Source organism: Talpa europaea, assembly GCF_964194135.1.
Source record: "Talpa europaea genome assembly, chromosome: 5".
Classification (NCBI taxonomy): domain Eukaryota; kingdom Metazoa; phylum Chordata; class Mammalia; order Eulipotyphla; family Talpidae; genus Talpa; species Talpa europaea.
Genome location: NC_140071.1, coordinates 21530758 through 21551501, shown reverse-complemented (window position 1 = coordinate 21551501; position 20744 = coordinate 21530758).

Here is a 20744-nt window from a genome sequence, read left to right as displayed (position 1 = left end):
TCAATGAAATATATCAAATGTATAGATAAGAAGACTGGAATTTATTATATCTGTACTTGATATTGGCACTGTTATTTAAATATCACTATGGAAACTGATATTTATACTTTTTTAAAATCCAGTATTTGTCTTTAGTTACATAATTGCAAAATAATCTGAGCCTGTCTTTCTTGTTATTTTCTTTCTCATAGAGGAACCAAAAACCAAAATATCCAAGTAATCTCCTTGCCCTTATCCTCCCATACCTCTCACTTGTTAACTATCCTGTACCCATGACTTGAAAAGTTCTGGGGAGTGTCAGAAGACAGGATGGTTTTATACCCCAACTGCCCCCACCCCATGCATTGAGGAATATGGAAGCAAGTGATTAATCATAGGTGTAAGATATGCTGTGGGGAACAACTGTAGGTGTTCTGATGAAGAATTATGAAAATCAGGATGTCAGTGAGAAAACAATGCCAGAGTAAGCTCAATGGAACTACTGATGCAAATTGAATATTTTCTGATTGCTGTAAGGGAGGATGATGTATAACAACTATCACTTTAATTCCATACAAAGAGAGCTAGAAAGTCAATACAGCTTAGTAACCACTTGCTGGCTACTGCATGCATTCAGGGTATTTGCTTTGCTCCATAATAAAATCTGATGATTCTATGTTTATGAATTGGTGTTCCTTCAGATCTTAATTTTCTTTTTAAGAAAGGAGAGGAAGGGCACATCAAAAGATTGAACTAAGGACACTCTGAAGCACTCAGTGGACCTCTGGCCCCATGGAATTCATTTAAATGTTTTGTGTTATTTAGATCAAACCAAAATTCCTTGTTTAAAGATTTTTTTTTTAATAGAGGCATGTTTTTATTTATTTATTTGTTTGCTTGTTTGTTTGTTTTGTTTATACAAGCACTGGGTACAGTCAGAAGCGCGGGAGGGTGAGAGAATTCACCAGAGCCAGAGCGGGGAGCAGAGCAGGCAGAAGGAGTGAAGTACACTGCTGAGGGGCGCAGCGGGCGGCAGGAGGGGTCTGTGCGCCATGTGAGACCCTCCTCCAGTGGCCGGGGAGCAGCCGGGGATCGGGAGCAGCCGGGGATCGAACCGGCGCCGCAGAGGCCGCGGGCAGCTTCGCAACCCAGCGCTCAACCGCTGTGCCACCGGGGAGGCCCCAAAATTCCTTGTTTAGAAAGATGGGTCCGAAGTGTTTTCAAAATTAACCAGATTGTGGGCCTCCCTGGTGGCGCAGCAGTTGAGCGCTGGGTTGCGAAGCTGCCCGCGGCCTCTGCGGCGCTGGTTCGATCCCCGGCTGCTCCCCGGCCACCGGACGAGGGTCCCACGTGGCGCGCAGACCTCTCCTGCCGCCCGCTGCTCCCCTCAGCAGTGTACTTTGGTCCTTCTGCCTGCTCTGTTCTCCGCTCTGGCTCTGGTGAATTCTCTCACCCTCTCGCGCTTCTGACTGTACCCAGTGCTAAGAAAGAAAGAAAGAAAGAAGGAAAGAAAGAAGGAAAGAAAGAAGGAAAGAAAGAAGGAAAGAAAGAAGGAAAGAAAGAAGGAAAGAAAGAAGGAAAGAAAGAAGGAAGGAAAGGAAGGAAGGAAAGAAAGAAGGAAGGAAGGAAGGAAGGAAGGAAGGAAGGAAGGAAGGAAGGAAGGAAGGAAGGAAGGAAGGAAGGAAGGAAGGAAGGAAGGAAGGAAGGAAGGAAGGAAGGAAGGAAGGAAGGAAGGAAGGAAGGAAAGAAAGAAAGAAAGAAAGAAAGAAAGAAGGAAAGAAAGAAGGAAAGAAAGAAAGAAAGAAAGAAAGAAAGAAAGAAAGAAAGAAAGAAAGAAAGAAAGAAAGAAAGAAAGAAAGAAAGAAAGAAAGAAAGAAAGAAAGAAAGAAAGAAAGAAAGAAAGAAAGAAGGAAAGAAGGAAAGAAGGAAAGAAGGAAAGAAGGAAGGAAGGAAGGAAGGAAGGAAGGAAGGAAGGAAGGAAGGAAGGAAGGAAGGAAGGAAGGAAGGAAGGAAAGAAAGAAAGAAAGAAAGAAAGAAAAGAAGGAAGGAAAGAAAGAAAGAAAGAAAGAAAGAAAGAAGGAAGGAAGGAAGGAAGGAAGGAAGGAAGGAAGGAAGGAAGGAAGGAAGGAAGGAAGGAAGGAAGGAAGGAAGGAAAGAAGGAAAGAAAGAAGGAAAGAAAGAAGGAAAGAAAGAAGGAAAGAAAGAAGGAAAGAAAGAAAGAAAGAAGGAAAGAAAGAAAGAAAGAAGAAAGAAAGAAGAAAGAAAGAAAGAGAAAGAAAGAAAGAAAGAAAGAAAGAAAGAAAGAAAGAAAGAAAGAAAGAAAGAAAGAAAGAAAGAAAGAAAGAAAGAAAGAAAGAAAGAAAGAAAAGAAAGAAAGAAAGAAAGAAAGAAAGAAAGAAAGAAAGAAAGAAAGAAGGAAAGAAGGAAAGAAGGAAAGAAGGAAGGAAAGAAGAGGAAGAAGGAAAGAAGGAAAGAAAGAAAGAAAGAAAACATGCCTCTATATAAAAAAAAAAAAAAATTAACCAGATTGTGGAAAAAAAAAAAAAAACAACACAAATTGTTAGTTGTAGAATACTGAGCACTAAAATATCTGTTTTCTTTAGTTTTTGTTAAAAACAAATATTCTACTTTGTCCTTGATCATTGACTTCCACAATCATCATGAATATTAGATTAACTATAAGGAAAATTGCAAATAGATACACCAAAGCATATATTTGTACTGGTTTTTATTTTATATTTTATTCTTTCTATATCATTGTTCTTTCACATTCTGCTTCTTTAAATATATGTGTGTGTATATATATATATGAAATTTAAATATTTCATTTAAGAAATTGATTTAAATGGCTTTAAGAAATTCTACTTTGAGGGGCCTCCCCTGGTGGCCCAGCGGTTGAGCACTGGGCTGCGAAGCTGCCTGCAGCCTCTGCAGTGCTGGTTCAATCCCCGGCCACACGCGGGGGTCCCACATGGTGCGACAGACCTCTCCAGCCGTGCCCGCTGCTCCCTTCAGCAGTGTGTTTGGTCAGTCTGCCTGTTCTGTTCCCTGCTCTGTCTCTGGTGAATCCTCTCACCCTGCTGCGCTTCTGACTGTACCCAGTGCTTGTATAATTAAATAAACAAATCTTTAAAAAAAAAAATTCTACTTTGAGAAATTATACTCCTCTCTGTGGTCTAGGTAATGCCAGTGAAAAGTTAAAGTCTCCTACCCAATCCCACAAATCCCATTCTCTTTCCTTGCATGAAGTAACTTTTACCTAATTATGATTTTACTTTCCTGGTGGTTATCACCCACAATTCCATGGCTTGGAAAAATATATTCATGTTTATGATTCCAATTTTTTTAACTCTAACCATCACTTCCTAACTGAACTCAGGTCTCAGAGCCAGTTGCCAACTTGCCTCCTTAATGACTATTGCAAACTTAACCCTTCTGAAATGGAATTCTAGACTCCACTCAAGATTATGCTAGGCTTTTGAATACTCAATTTTTATATTACTCACTGCTGATTTGAAACATCTGTTTTGATGTCCACTTCAACTCAGAGTTTATTCAGGGAGAAAAGAAAGTATGCATTTTTAAATTTATGTGTATATATGTATATAGTATAGTTTGTTATTACATATACAGTTCATATAGCACTTATGTCTAGTTTGGTAATTGTAGTAATAATCAAATTCTTCATTTTTTTTTCATTTAATCAATCACTTTTGAGATAAATACCACAGGAACTCCCAATAAGGTTCTATTTCAACAGTTTAAGCCTTCTAAGTTTAATTTTTTTTTAAGAATTATGCCCTTCTTCACTGTTAAATGTTGACTTTTTTCCATGCAATACTTTTTAAATTTTTCATACTTACTTGTCTTTATTTCATTTATGTCTCTTCTTTTAATGAGGTAACACTGGTTCCATGCAATACATTTTACTAAATTTATCTCCTATTTGACATAAAAAATTTCATGACATTTTGTTTAAATTTGCCAAATAGGACTTTATTCATCTTTTCTTCTCTCTTACCATTTGTTTTTGGTGTGTCTTTTTTATGCAGATTTTATTATTTTTTTACTTTATATGACAATCTATATTTCAAATAGGAAAGTCAACCTATTAACTTTTGACAAGATTACCGATAAATCGAATGTTCCTTTCACAGTTCTTTACTTTTTTTAAAAAATAACAAGTCCTTTTGTTGTCTTTTTTAATTTTGTGTTTTGTGGATTGATTACATTTTCTTCCTCTTTTGTTTTTCCTCTAGCAGGCTTAAGATCCATTTTTCTAATCTTCTCAATCTTAACCACTATTGATATCAGCATTAAAATATAATTTTCTATAAATGTTGCCCATTGATCAGTGTCTTCATTTTCTCAGAAACCAAAAAAATCCTGTATACTTTCTTTCCTTTTTATTTTCCTTTCTTGGCTCCCAGTTCCACAGTCATTTCCCATAACTGAATGAAATGATCTAAAATTTTCATTCCAAATTGTTATTGAATTTTCCTTTATGCCATTGCTTTTAGTAATCCTTTCTGTGCAATTACATTAGGGCTTATAGATACACTATCAATAGCTACTTAAAATTAATTACAAATTTTACTATTTCTTTGCTCACTACTCTTGCTTTTATTCAAAAAGAATGATTAATTTTCAGATTCTTTGTATATCCAAACTTGCCCTCATTTTGCTTACCCAAATTGACACCCTCCCTATCTTCATATACTTTTAATGCTTTTTTAATTGACTGTGTATCCTAGTCATTCCCTTTTACTTTCTTTTGTGCCTTTACTGTGAGGGCACATCTTGGTTTCCATTTCTAATATAAACGCTGGGTAGTCACCACATTCCAAATGGTTTATCATACTTGGTTTTCAGTCATTTACTTCAAAACAGAATCTCATGAGATCAGAATCTCCAGTCTCCTGTTATTTCCAAAAACACACATTAATCCTGTTTCTAAGGCATTCTTTTCCCTTGGCAATATCAGATTTATCAAATTTCCTCTGACCATTCCCTTGCCAGAGCAAAGTCAAGGACTGAATCTTCTTTCCAACCACGGATTATAGTAGAATTGAAATCTGGTGAATATTATATTAGCATATTTATGCTTAGATAAAGGATGCTGATGGAAACTAAGCTTGAATTTTGACAAACACAGATTTAGGCAAAATATCTGGTAAATGGGAAGCATTACCAGGCTGAAGGAGTGAGTTGATTTGACTGTGAAGAAGAAACAGACTATTCCATTACAAGATCTCTCTCAAAATAAACAACTATAGCATAGTCTGTAAGTATCAGGGGTCAAGTCTCTGAATAAACTTTCATGTACTCTTTTAAGGACTATATACTTTTTTAAGGACTATAAAAATATGTCTGCATGCACGTGCGTGTGCGCGCGCACACACACATACACACTCAGTCTCAACAATTACTTAGAATTTAGACCAAAAAAAAAGACTTTTACAGGAGGAATATTTACCACTGACTTTGGAATACTGTTTAGTACTGCTGTGTATGATAATAAAATAAAACCAACTTTTAGCCAATTTTATTCCTATTTCTAAATTGTCTACAGATAATAGCCACTCCCTTATTTTCTGTACCTGGAGAAGATCACACACACCTACATACTCAACCCTGGTATGACACCGGGGACAACTAAGACTTTTTGTATGTTCATAGTAAGCCAAGAAATGTCATATATATATATATATATATATATATATATATATGTGACATATATATATGGAGTGAGAGAGAAAGATAGGAGTGGGGTGGCAGTTATTTTTATCATTGATTTATATACAAAAAAAACTAAGGTAGAGAAAAGTTAACTAAAGTATGTGAGGTAATAAAAAAAAATCCAGAATTAAACTCAGATCCAACTGGTTCCAAAACACAAGCTCTCTAATGGATACCAACTAGTTTCTAGGGAATATTGAGGTTTGAATTCTAGTCCCAAATTTCATTTTCCTGAACTGTAAATGGGCAGATTAGGTGAAATGATAATGTCCTTTTTATCTAAAAAATATTGAGCTCTCTTTTTTTGAGTGCTCTCTGTGGGCCAGTAATTGAAGTAAACATTTACGTATGTTATTCATTTTTTTAAAAAGTGGTGAGTGAAGTTATAAAGAAACAGAGGTGTTAAAAAGCATGCTGAAGGAACTCTTAAATTGGCAAATGATGAGGCTGGGATTATTTAATTACTATTATTGTTGTTGCTATTATTATCATTATTATTACTATTACTATTATTATTATTTGCAATCTGTGATCATCTTTATTTTCCTGACCAAGAATGGATGGACCTGCCATGTACAGGAGAATAAATTACTTTCTACATGATGGAATACAACCCTGAAACAACTTAGTACAACTACCAGCAGTGTTTTTTATGGATGACTCACAAACAGAACTGAGTGAAAGAAGCTAGACAGTGAATGATTCCATTTATATAAAGTTCCAACTCAGGAAAAACACATCTATGGTGTTAGAAATCTGGGCACTGTTTACCCTTAGTGAGAGGTATTAACTGGGAGAGGACTTTAAGTAAACTGGAAATGCTGTTTCTTTTTTTACTTTACTTTTAAAAAATTACTTTTAAAAGAACTCTTCTTTATCCATTCATCCACTGATAGACATTTAGGTTGTTTCATGTCTCAGAGATTGTAAATAATGCTGCAATGAACAAGGGGTACATGTCTCTCCTTGTTTTAGTGTTTTCATTTTCTTCAGACAAAGGAAGCTGGGATTTAAATATAGACTTATCCGGCTCGTGAAGACACGTTCCTAACCTAAAATGCCTATGTGCTTGGATGAAAGCACGTGTTGCATGTCAAAATATGTAAAGTGATAGGGTGGAATTTTTATTTTTATTTTTTATTTTATAGAGGCATGTTTATTTGTTTGTTTGTTTGTTTTTTGTTTACACATGCACTGGGTACAGTCAGAAGCGCGGGAGGGTGAGAGAATTCACCAGAGCCAGAGCGGGGAGCAGAGCAGGCAGAAGGACCGAAGTACACTGCTGAGGGGAGCAGCGGGCGGCAGGAGAGGTCTGCGCGCCATGTGGGACCCTTCTCTGGTGGCCGGGGAGCAGCCGGGGATCGAACTGGCGCCGCAGAGGCCGCGGGCAGGTTCGCAACCCAGCGCTCAACCGCTGCGCCACAGGGGAGGCCCAGATAGGGTGGAATTTTTAAAAGCATATTCAATATTATAAAATTATTTTATATCCACATTTCACAAATATACTTGTTTTATACACTCTGTACTTATAGGACAAATTGCTGGAGATAATTCTCACCTGTTATATGCACAGGTAAGGAAAAGCAAGATATGAAGTATCAGAAGCTGGTGGAGGATATAAGCTTAATTTTCCACAGAACTTTAAAAATCAAATGAACAAGCCAAAAGTTCAAACCCAAGCATGGAAAAGTGGAGGTACAGAGGTGGGATGAGAGTGATGTGGGGGAAGCCTTCTCATTAAACCAATTTCCATAGGATAGAAACCACATTCACTAAGCCAACTCAGTCAAATTTCTTTCTTCCTGAAGACGCTGACAGTCTTGATACTCTTGGCTTTTTTATAAGTCCATCAGGTTCTCCCATATGTATCGTTAGGCTACAGCAGGGAAAAATACAGCTATACACCCTAACTTCATGGAGCTTACGGTCTTGTAGGAAAGTTCAGAAACCAATCTCAGATTCTTGCCCTTTTTCACAACTGAGCAAGAAGTCATTAGCTAGTATTGAATTCATGAAGAATTTCCTTGCTGACATGCCATACTGGCCAGAAACCATGTCAGATTTTTTCACCTCTGGGAAACAGCTGGCAAAGAGTGAGGCGCCAAATCCAAACTTTACCTACTTGAAGCACAACCCTGTTTGCTCCCACCTCAACACAAGCTCATAAAACTTATTTCTGTCCTGTGGCTCTTGAGTATATACAGCTTACTGGGAATTTTTCTGGACTAGTTGGACAAATAATGCTGAGAATGGAGAGGAAGGATGGATTGAAGGATTATTATGAAGGAAAACTTGAGAATATATATTTGGTGACTGACTGGGAAGGGATGCCAAGGAAGAAAAAGTATTCAAAATAGGTTCCAGATTTTTTTAGCCTGGGTGGTTAGGGAACAGTTGTGGCTTGATAGAAATATCAGCCAAGAAGACGATTTAAGAAGTACTTTTACGGAGAAGAACATCTAAGTGGAGGTATGAAAAGAAATATACTCAACCTCACCATATTAGGGTAAAAAGTGGCATTAGCCTCCTTTCAATATTCAAATCAAATGACCAAGATGCTTTCACCCCTCACAGTCTTGAATCCCATAATAAACCGTCTCAGTTGTGATTTTAAGCTGCTCATGGAGAAAAAGTCAATTCCCTATAGGTTTCTTCACTTCACATTGCTGAGTGCTGCTTTATAACAGACACCCCTATGAGACTTTCACATTCATTAGTATATTTAATCTTCACAACCAACCTATGAGGAGGAGCTGTAATCATTCTCCTTTTGCTTATGAAGACATTGAAGCTCAGAGCAAGAGTTACACACAGCTCTTCTAGATCTAGAGACCCATCCTTCATTGTCTCTTGTACTCTGGGAAGAAGCAGAGCAGCAAGTGAACTCAAGCCTTGCTCCCTGCAGAAATTTCAGTGATGACCTGAACTTACCTAATCCCCAACACAGCATTCTAGAATCCAACACAGTCCTGTTTTTTTGTCCAAACTTATAATGACTGGGATATTCATTGCCACAAATATCTGGGAACCCAGAGTCTACGGTGCTCCAAATCTTGAAGACAGTGCAAATTTCACAGCATTTGTCTGAGAAGAGCCTGGGCATCCAGTATTATAGCTCTTTTGTAACAGGTCTTTCAGCACATGCTCTCTCTCAATCTCTCTCTCTCTTAACATAAGTGGTACTTATAGGGCCAGCTTCCTGCCTTCTCCCAGGACAACCTAGGCTCTAGTGTTGTGCCCAGACCACAAGTCAAACATACTGCCATATGAATTCCCCTTGAGAACCATGTTGTTTAATTCTTGATGATCTCTCTCATTTAGGGTCCCTGAACCCTTCAGAGATTTTAACAAAATTAAAATTCAAGGAAAAAGCAATTCAATGTCTCCATATCTTCCTTCCCAAGGCCCACTTGACTCTTATGTAAATTTATCTCCTTCTTGAAAATCTAAGGCCCCAACTTATTTTGAGCTCAACTTATTAAATAATTTAAGAAAGAATAAAATTTATTCTCCAAAACAAAAAGATGCCTAATTTTTTTTCATATCTACATATGTAAAAGCACCCACTCAATTGATTCTTCCCAAAACAAAGAATATCTACTCACAGGTTACAGAAGCCATTGGCAAATGTGATGTGGTGATTTCTAAGGTATTGAAAGCAGAAAGTTTTTGTATCACACGTTACAAATTAGAAATTCTGTGGAGAATTTTTTTTCAATCTACTTTTTGTTACACTTTTTTGTTGCTGTTGCGGTAATATTGATTTAAAATACCATGTGATTTATGGGTATAGGTTCATATCTCTTTATACATGTGTGTGTGTGTACGTATGTATGTATGTATATTACCACAGCATGCCTACCACCAAAGCATCCATAATGTTTAAGTAATAAAATCCATGCTAAGACTCTTAGAGACACATGAATTAAAAGGGAACCCCCACAACAAAGCAATACCACTAAGATCATACCATCTTCCTTTAAGACTCTTAGTTGAACATCTCTCTAGACACAAAGGTCCCAGAGCACATAGGAATAGGGGGGCACAGTCAGGACAATGAAGGGTTTGGAAGAAGTTGAGACAAACTACCCAGAGATCTGGAAAGGTATCTAGTCCTGACCATATTGCATATTAAAACAATATTGATGAAATTCATATGGAATCACAAAAAACCCCGAATAGCCAAAGCTCTCCTGAAAAAAAAAGAAGGGAATGGAGGCATCAGACTCCCAGACTTCAAACTATACTACAAAGCCATAATCATCAAAACTGCATGGTATTGGAACAAGAACAGACATACAGACCAATGGAATCGAATAGAAAATCCAGAAATAAACCCACAGATTTATGGTCAACTAATCTTTGACAAAGGAGCAAAGACTATGCATTGGAGCAAAGAAAGTTTGTTCAATAAATGGTGCTGGGAAAACTGGGTCGCTACATGCAAAAGAATGAAGCTTGACCACCACCTCACACCATACACAAAAATCAACTCAAAATGGATTAAAGAACTAGACATAAGACCTGAAACCATAAAATATATAGAAGGAAATATAGGCGAAACACTACGTGATTTGCACATCAAAGACATCTTTACAGACACATCACCCAAAGCAGTGATAGTGAAGGCAAAGATAAACAGCTGGGACTATATCAAATTAAAGAGCTTTTGCACAGCAAAAGAGACAATAACAAAAACAAAGAGAAACCCCACCAACTGGGAGAACATTTTTGCACCCAACACTAATGATAAAGGACTGATCACAAAAATCTGCAAAGAGCTGATGAGACTCAACAACAACAAAGAAAATAATCCAGTCAAAAAATGGGCAGAAGAGCTTAAAAGAAACTTCTCTGAAGAGGAAATGCAAATGGCCAACAGGCATATGAAAAAATGTTCAACATCACTTGTCATCAGGGAAATGCAAATCAAAACTACCATGAGATACCATCTTACACCAGTGAGAATGGCACATATTAAAAAAACTAGCAACAACAAATGTTGGCGAGGGTGTGGAGAAAAAGGAACTCTTCTGCACTGTTGGTGGGAGTGCAAACTGGTCCAACCACTGTGGAAAGCTGTGTGGAGATTTCTGGACCTACTAAACATAGAGCTTCCATATGACCCAGCAATTCCACTCCTAGGTATTTACCCAAAGGACACAGAAACATCAATTCCAAAGAACACCTGCACCCCTATGTTTATAGCAGCACTGTTTACAATAGCTAAGCTTTGGAAACAACCCAAATGCCCAAAAATAAATGACTGGATCAAGAAGATGTGGTACATATATACCATGGAATATTACTCAGCATTCAAAAAAGATAAACACATGCAATTTGCTGCAACATGGATGGCGCTGGAAGGGATCATGCTCAGCGAAATAAGCCAAAAAGAAAAAGAAAAATACCGGATGGTCTCACTCATAGCAGGAATCTAGAAAACTTAAATAAGGGACCAGGAAAATGAATAACTATAAGAAAGTGAAAATCAAAATCAACAAAAAACTATGAACCAGAGACACTTTTAGGGGGGCGGGGGCGGGAGGGGAGGGACTGGGGTCAGAATGGGGGGCTGCAATTGTATGGGGAATATAACAATAAAATTTATAAAAAAAAAAAAAAATTTAAATTGACAAAATATGTCTCCTTGAGCTCAGATATTTTGGTCTCAGTATGTAATAGTAAATCTGTTGAGTGTATACAATTTTAACTATTTGATTACTGTCTCCTATCTTAAAAATTATCCTCTAAAATTCAACATGGGCTTCCTTGCCCCTCCCTGGCCTGGGAGTCCCACTTTATTTCTGTTCCTCAATAAACTTTTTCTTTAAAAAAAAAAAAAAAAAAAAAAAAAAAAAAAAACAACACCCTAACAAGATTTTCAATGTCTGCCCAAATTTACTCTTAGTATTTCTAGCTATAGACTTGTTTCTTCTGAAATCATGAGGGGAAATAGAAAGCAATCAAGCTGTTTTACATAATCCTTAGAAATTCCAAACAAGGATTAGGCATGCATCCTTAAAAGGGCCCATCAGCACTTTGCTCTTCATTAAAAAAAAAAGTCAGCTGAATGCAAGATAATGGAATACCCATGACCTATTAAATTTGTTGCATCATTAACTAAAATAATCTCTGAGCTAATGTGTGACCATTTTTTATTTTAATCACACATTACCCAGTAGACTGCAATTTCCAGTTCTAAATCTCTTAGCAATAATTCAATAGTAACACAATGCCTCTTTGTTCTTTGGTGAGAGTAATCATCAATAATAAGTCCATTTTTCACTTTTCTCCTTTCCTTCTGACTGTTCTTTCCATTTCCATGGCTCCAAGTTAAAGTTTCTTATGGTACCAAATACAGGAAAATGGCTAGAAGTTGGAAACTGTATCATGTAGGTCTTGTTTCATATGTGAATACTGACCAGACACTTTTATCACCCAGTTCTAGAAATTTACATGATCATTTTACTGAGTGTTGATTCCACTACATCAATGAAATGATTCATATGCAAAAAGATATAATTTTATATAGTTTTGCAATATTACTATAAGACCATTAGTGCCTAATGAGTTGAACTACCTGAAAATCAAATGTTCAAGTGAGGATGTAATTTAGCACAGCATTATGGATATCAGGATAAAGATTCCACAAAAAAATTTTTTTTTTAATAGAGGCATGTTTTTCTTTATTTTTTTTTTTAATAGAGGCATGAGATTCCACAAAAATTTAAAGTAGAAATTCCATACAATTCACTTTCAGGTATTTACCTGAAAATTTTTAAAATAAACACTATATGCAAGCTAATATATGCATATTAGCTCTATTTACAATAGCCAACAACTGGAAACAATCTACTTGTCCATAGATTGACAAATGGATAAAGGTGTGGTATATAAACACAATGAAATACTATTTAACTATAAAAAAAATGAAACCCTGCCATTTTCAACAACATGGATAGACCTAGAGAAAATTATGCATGAGATACGCTAGACAGAGAAAGACAACTTAAGATTTCACTCAGATGTGGTATACAGAGAAAACAAACAGATCAACTAAATAAAACAAAAATAAAAATTTAAACTATTAGATAAATAAATAAAATACAAATAGAATCAGATATTCATTAATTCTAGATGAAAATGAATGTTGCATTTTAACTATCTGCATCTCCCACCTATGAAAACCGAATATTTACAGCAAATGATTGCAGGCTCACTTAATCTAGGAGAGCTTGCAGTATGAAAGTTATTTCTCAATTGAAACTCATGTCTTTAGATTTCTGTTAATAAAAAGTTATTGAATACTATATCTGAGGAATAGAAAGAATAATGCAGATTTCTGCCCTTGAGGAATTTGTGAATCTACAATCTTGGGGGAGTGCTTAAAAAATGCTTTTTGAATCATATTAATACAAGCTCTTTATAGCTCAAAATATGTTTAGACTCTAAAGTCAATTTAAAAGTAGTGAAAAGAGGGGGTAGTAAAAATCTACTTTAATAACCTCTTATAATATCCCTAAAGTACAACATACATAGTTTAAATTATATTATTTAAAATACATAATATACATACATTAATATATGAAATATAATAAAGATCAAACATTCAAAATGTCTGTGTACCTCAACTTCCTGTAAAAATTTTACTGTAAAACTGTTGCTCAAAATATGCCCATTGTTTAATCTGTGCAAACAGTGCACCACTACTCTAGGAAATGAGTGGGCATATAACAGGTACAAGCTGTAAGATCAGAGGAAAAAGGACTTGCCCTTCAAAGCATCTCTCTAGTTAACATTTCCTGTTTGAATGCCTGTTTGTTTTTATTACTGAATTTTATGAGTTTGGACTCTCCAGAGAAACAAAACCAGTAGAATGAGGGTGAGGGTAGATGGGGTGTGGAGGTTGAGTTGGGTGGAGGTGACTTAAAGGAATTGGCTCACACTATTGTAGAGGTTTGCAAGACCAAAATCTTCAAGGTAGGTGTAGGGTAAAGAAAATGTCAGGCTTTTCTGCCCTTCCGCCATCAGGATAGATGATGGATCCTTGTCCTGAATGCATGCCTGATGGCGGGCACCTGGAGTAGGGTGTGGGCATAGGTAGATGGGATTCAGCTGAGCTAAGACTGTGCTTTTAAGGGCGGCGTCACGGGGGGACGCCAGCAGCAGCAGTAGCAGCAACAGCAGCAGCAGAAGCCGAAGCAGAAGCCGAGAAGCAGCAGAACGAACGCCAGAGAGTCCAGATAGAGTGAAGACTTGCTGGGGGCTGGGAGGCCTGCCAGCCTCCCAGCCCCCCAGCCAGCACCCCTGCCTGCTATATGCCTGGTGAACCCCAATAAAAGATCTGCAAAACTACTGAGGACTCTGACTCCTCCTTTACCCGGTCTGCATGGGATCAGAAAACCTGCACTGTGCCCAGTCCGGCCTTTACAGTAGGCTAGCCGATCAGAGACTCAAGAAAGCTTAGTCTTCAAGTCTGACGGCAGCCTGCCAGTCTAATTCCCTCTTTATCTGGAGAAGACAGTGTTTTGTTCAGGTTTGCACATGATTAAATGACATCCACCCATATTATGGAAGACATCTGCTTTACTCAAAGATTCTTCATATTTAAATACTAATCTCATTTTTAAAATATCATCACATAAACAGCTAGAGTAATGTTTGACCAAACATCTGGGTACCGTGTCCAAGCCAAGCTGACACACAAAATTATCCATTATACCAAAGTTTTTATAGGCCAGGTAGTCAAACTTACATAGCCCAGGGGCCAAATTCAGCCTGCCATCTGTTTTCAGTTGACTCACAAGTAAAGAATGGTTCTTTTTTAAGTGAATGAGAGTAGAGAGAATCAAAAGAACACAAATTACATGATTCAAATTTTAGACCTCATGAATATGGTTTTATGGAAACACTGCCAGCTTCACTTATTTATGTATTGTCTGTGGCTGCTTTCATACTATAGTGGCAGACTTTGCTACCAGGCAAACCAGGGGTACCTAGACACCAAACTGTTAGTGGGGAAAGTCCATGTTTCACATTCTCTGCGCTTATACCCAACCATGGTCATAAAGCAATCACTCTATAATGTGCCCAAAGATTTTAATCAGGAATAGAGAGGGTGGGGAAAGAATGTAAGGGAGAGAAGAATTTCAAAATACAGACTCCTAGTCGAACTCAGAAATCAACCATCCCTTTGTGGGCAAACATTCAGTGCAACAGCAGGGCCCAAAGCCAAGCAGCCAGGAGAATGAATCCAAGACAACCTCCTGACAGGAAACACAAGCAAGAGGTTGTGCAGAGCCCAAGAGCTGGGACAGGAGGAGAGAACCAAGGTTTAAAATGTACCAATCAATGATGGTGCACAGGTGCATTGGTGAAGGAAACACTATGGGAACTACACCTGAGGGGGGGTGGGGGGAAGCAATTATTGTTTAAAAATGAACAATGATGTAAAAAAAATACCAAAAAATTAATATAAAAAATAAAATGTACCACCCAAGCTGCATCCAACACAAGTTAAGATGGCAGCCACCATAGTCTCTCAGGAGAGTGAGATTGTGCTGCCTGACAAAGCTCTGAAGCCAGAAAAAGAGTTATTTGCAGGAACCAGCCACAGGGGTGTATGCAGAACTTGATGAGAAGCATGAACAGCTCCCAACCCTCACACACTCTCAGGGGGGCAGTACAGCAGAAGCATGAGCCTTCCCACCATGGTCGTGGCTCTTTTAAAGTCCTTCCCAAGACTCCAGACACCCCTCAGTTCCAGCTGTCCCTATTTAGGAAGTCAGGGGATGAAGTACTGAGACTCTTGACTTTCTTCCAGTTTCCCCCAGCTGTCACTCGGGAAGTCACTGGGGTGGAACAATGAAACTCCCAGCTCTCTTGTAACTGGAGTAATTGCAGTAGAGACCATATGGCTTCAAAGCCTAAAATAATTATTATCTGGCCCTTTATTTAAAAAATTACTATTATAAAAACGTTTATTTGGGGGGAAATCTTGTTTGCATCCTTAAAACTCAATACATTTTTAACAAAAGGATGTCTAGAAAAAAAAGTCTTCAATTACTTAAATACGATTAACTAGGACATCGGAAGCACATTTACATATGGTGCCTGAGAGATACCTCGGCTTCACAATTGATATCACAAGATAAGAAGCTCTTCATTTTAAATTGGCTTGAAGTCTCTTAGAGTATTGAATTAGCTTGCTAGGTTTGTTGTGATAGTATACCAAAAACTGGATGCTTTAAACAACAGCAAATTATTGTCTTGTAGTTATGGAGGCTAGAAGTTCAAAATCAATATAATAGTGGGGTAATTTTTTTTTCCTTCTTAGGGCTGGGAGGGAAGGATCTGCTGCAAACATCTCTCCTTGGCTTGACAGTGGCCATCTTCTCCTTATTTCTTTCCCTATCATCTTCCTTCTTTGCTTATCCTTGTGTCCAAATTTCCCCATTTTATAGACAGCAGTGTTGGATTAAGACCCACACCAATGACTTCACTTTAACTTGATAACTCTGTACAAAGACCTTATATCCAGATAAGGTGACATTCTGAGGGGCCTCCCCTGGTGGTACAGCGGTTGAGCGCTGGGCTGAGAAGGTGCCCGCAGACTCAGCAGTGCTGGTTCCAACCCCGGCCACCGGTGAGGGTCCCACATGGCGCACAGACCTCTCCTGCCGCCCGCTGCTCCCCTCAGCAGTGTACCTCGTCAGTCTGCCTGTTCTGTTCCCCGCTCTGGCTCTCATGAATTCTCTCACCCTCCCACACTTCTGACTGTATACCCAGTGCTTGTATAAGTAAATAAATAAATCTTTTTAAAAAAGAGGTGACATTCTGAGGGACTGAGGACTTAGCATCACCATTTGAAGTGGAAGAGAGAAACAAGTTGTCAAGTTGTCAAGTTATCAAGCCCCTCATTTCAATCCTCAGCCCTTCTCTTTTCGTGCCTCCGAATCCCGCGGGTCGGGACAGGTTTGATTTATATACTGATCCAGCTTATATGTAGTCAATTTTGTTATAGCAACATTTTAGAAAATTGATTGGAGTTTTGGGCATGATATAAAACACATTATAGTTTTCCTCCTTTAACAGAATACCAAGCAAACTCCTGATCAGCATTTCCATGCAGAGCTTCTGATGCTCAAATTGTTTACTGACATTAAGTAGAGATGCCAGAGATGATAGAAAACAACTGAACTAAAATTTCAGAAAACTGTTTGAGGCTAACGTAAAGACTTTGAGGTTCAGAAACCCAAAAGTAGAGAGAGTATAGCTCAGTGGTGGAGCATTTGACTGGAGAAATGCAAAAGTATCAAACGTTTGGGAACACTAGCTACAGGATACAACTTGATGTGCAGAGAGGAATAGAGAAACAGGGTCTCAGCAGGAAATATGAGATCTGCAAGGGTTCAGGTTAAGGGGTTAAGAATTTACCGATAGGCAACAGATGTTCATTGCTGTTTTTTTGAGTGGGAAATCCAAAAATTTGCTTGAGTGGGAAAACAGGAGGGCTAAGACTAGGTACAATTCGATCCCTGTGCCTACTTACTGAATTAAAAGGCTTGGTTAAAATCCTCAGCTGCCCCCTACTGGTAAGGAAGAGTTATCACAGCATTTTTCTTTTTTTCCCAGAGAACAATGCTCTCAACCATTGGAGAACTTTGCTTTAGGATTTTACTGTGTGCGTGGGTGTTTTAATACTTAGACAAAATATTTCTTCTATCCTTATGCAATCTGCATAAGAATATGTTTTATGTTGCTTGTTATCTGTATAACCAACAAAGGTTCAGTTGGAGGCTTGAGAACAAGAAGAGAGACTTGAGATGTTCTTATTGAGAACATCAGCTCAATGAGTAACTTGTAGAGAAAGGAAAAGTAAAATCTTCAATTTATACACCTAAAATGGTAGGGACATGTATTTATATCTTTTTATTCCAATTGGTTTTCAAGATAAGCCAAGTTGGAAGCACTATATAAGAGTGTAGTTCAAAATATCTCTTAAGTGCTATTTATCTAGCACCTGAGCATATTAAAAACATACTTAGGAGGCAAATAAAGCTTGAATCTTGAACAAGAGGGAGTCTATGTGCTCTGTCTGACCAATTAAACACCACTTCTTTCAGGCTACAAAGGTTGGTATCAGCATGGACATATAACCCAAAACCAAATGAAGCATTTAGTCTCTATTTTTACCTCAACTGTAGAATTTGTCTAAGTTCCTTAAAGTTGTGCACCTTTTTTTTTTCACTTTGAAAAAAAATTGCCTGAAGAAAACATGAGTTAATACACAATTTATGAAACTGTTTCTAAGCAGGATGCATTATAAAAATAGGCAAGTATGACGTAATTGGAATCAAAAAATGTATGTTGTTATAAAAATAAAATGTAAATGTGTTATGGAAGCAAAATTCCAAATACTAACACAAGGTGATGGTGACACTATCACAGCTAGTTTGCCGCAAAGCACCAGGAGAAAAACTATATTATCTTAGCCCATTTATTCATTTAGTTTTGTTTAGATTAGCATCATCATCATAAGAGCAGTTCTTAAATGTCAATCATGCTGTGGCAACCACTATTATAATCATGCTAGATTAATTTATTTAATGTAGACCACAACCCTATGGAAGGGTTACTGTTAGAATCCTCTCTTCAGAGAGTAACCAGAAGCATCACTGTTACAGACTTGAAAGTGACAAAGCCAGAATTTAAACCTAGGCTCCCTTTCTCTTAACCAGTAAATCCAATTACCCCCTTAAGGGCTACAAGAAGCAGATTCTTTCTGTTTTACCAAATCAGAGGCTCTGGTATTTTGAAGGACAGATGAGAGGAAGGTTAAGAATGGAAACCGATGAAAATGGCCAGCAGTGGCGGACCTTTTTAAAAAACAGCAGTTTTATTGCACTTTAATTCAAGTGCCATTCAGTTCATCCATTTAAAGTGTGCAAATCAATGGTTTTTATTATATTCACAGAGATGAACAATGATCACCACAACCAATTTTAGAACATTTTTATACCACCAAGGAAACCCTATTCTGAGGTGGAGTATATATTGCACACCAAGGATGAATCTCCAACATGCTTGGATCATAGAAAACTATAGTAAATAGCTGCCATAAGGGCAGTAATATATAATACTTGTAATTTGCATAAAACTTTAAAGTATGTATTTGCATGTCTGACTTCATTTGGTACACCTGAGCAACCCTGTGTTACAATCAGGAGAATACTGTCATATTTTGTAAATGACTAGAAGATAAATCTAAAGAAAATAATGTGCATATTTATTATATAAAAGGTGGTATATTTTTTCCTAGGAGGAAGTCAGCTGTTTTAGGTGCTGCTGAAATATGGTACACATTACCAGTTGGTTTATTTAACATAATACTAGGTTTAGCAGTCAGTTAAATCCCTACCTGAGAAAGACTTGTATAGTCTTTATTTGGGGTATAATTATAAACTTTTATTGAATCTGAGAACATGGGGGCTAAAATCAAGGGTCTACTGTCACTCCATTAGGATTCTTGAGAAACACATACTATTTTTACCTTGCCTTCCCTTGTTAAGAAAGAAACTTGAAGATTGCAGAAGAGTCAGGATGGGGTCTCCCACTGGGTCTTATGATCCTGGAGCAAACATTTCTGAACTCTAGTGCTATGAAAGGAAAGTAGTAGAGCGGCTGTTAGGTGCCAGTCCTGGTCTTTGGAAAATTCTTTTCTTGATTAGATAGCTAAGCAAAAATTTGCAAGAAGGTCATTACAATGGTAAGCTTATTCGTTGCGGGAATGTTTTCAGATTTGAACTAAAAGTGTTTTGGGGTTGTTTCTTTTTTTGTTTGTTTGTCTGTTTTAATTGACTGAAACTGATGAAGAGTTTTCATCAAGTAAGCTGTTTCTAGGATGGAAAATTGCTAAAGAGGATCCTTTCAGCAGGTAGAGTTCTCTAATCTTTCCATTTTATGATTTGAAGACTTCCAGTTATATCAATTTAACACTAACTTTTTAGTATGTTGATGTTTAAAAAATAATTTTTTTCCTCCTTCAACTATGAATCATACCCTTTAAGTGGAGAAAATAATAAAATTGAGAAGAAAATTGTGACTAAACAATAAACACTACTTTGTAGCCTGCTCTTTTAAATGTAAAAACACACTGTGAAATCTTTTTAATGGATTGTAATCTAATAGCATTATTTTTTTTATTTGTTTGTTTGTTTTGTTTATACATGCACTGGGTACAGTCAGAAGCGCAGGAGGGTGAGAGAATTCACCAGAGCCAGAGTGGGGAGCAGAACAGGCAGAAGGACCGAAGGACACTGCTGAGGGGAGCAGTGGGCGGCAGGAGAGGTCTGCGCGCCATGTGGGACCCTCCTCCGGTGGCCGGGGAGCAGCCGGGGATTGAGCCGGCGCCGCAGAGGCCACGGGCAGCTTCGCAACCCAGCGCTCAACCGCTGCGCCACCGGGGAGGCCTAGCATTATTTTTAATGATCACATAAATACCTTTTCTTCTTCATAAATTCATTCAAAAAACATTTGTTGAGCATTTACACATGTCAGGTGATGGGGAAAAGGCAGCAAACAAAATAAAGAAAGCTCATCCTCATGAAACTTACTTGGTAGTGCTTTATACAGTTGTATTATAATGCTCTCGCTTTTATCTATTAAATTATTATTATTTTTAGATTATTCTACCAATTAGATCTATTAGATTATTCCTATTTTTATACTATAAATTAAACACTGTGTTTATTGAATACATATCTGTGATAGTTTCATGCATGTAATGGTAGTTCCATGAAGCTAAGTACTTAGAAATGAAATTATTAGGTCTAAATAGTTGACGTTTTTAAGGTTTTTTATTTCTATGCCAATTTTTATCTATAAGATCTAGGTCTTCCCAAACTATTTATCACTGGCTGCTATCACCTAAAATTCTTTTCCATTTCTTTTTAATTAGAGCAAGCACCTTTTCTTTCTTGGCTTCCTTCTAGATGGAAGACTGGTTATAGCTTAAATTTTTA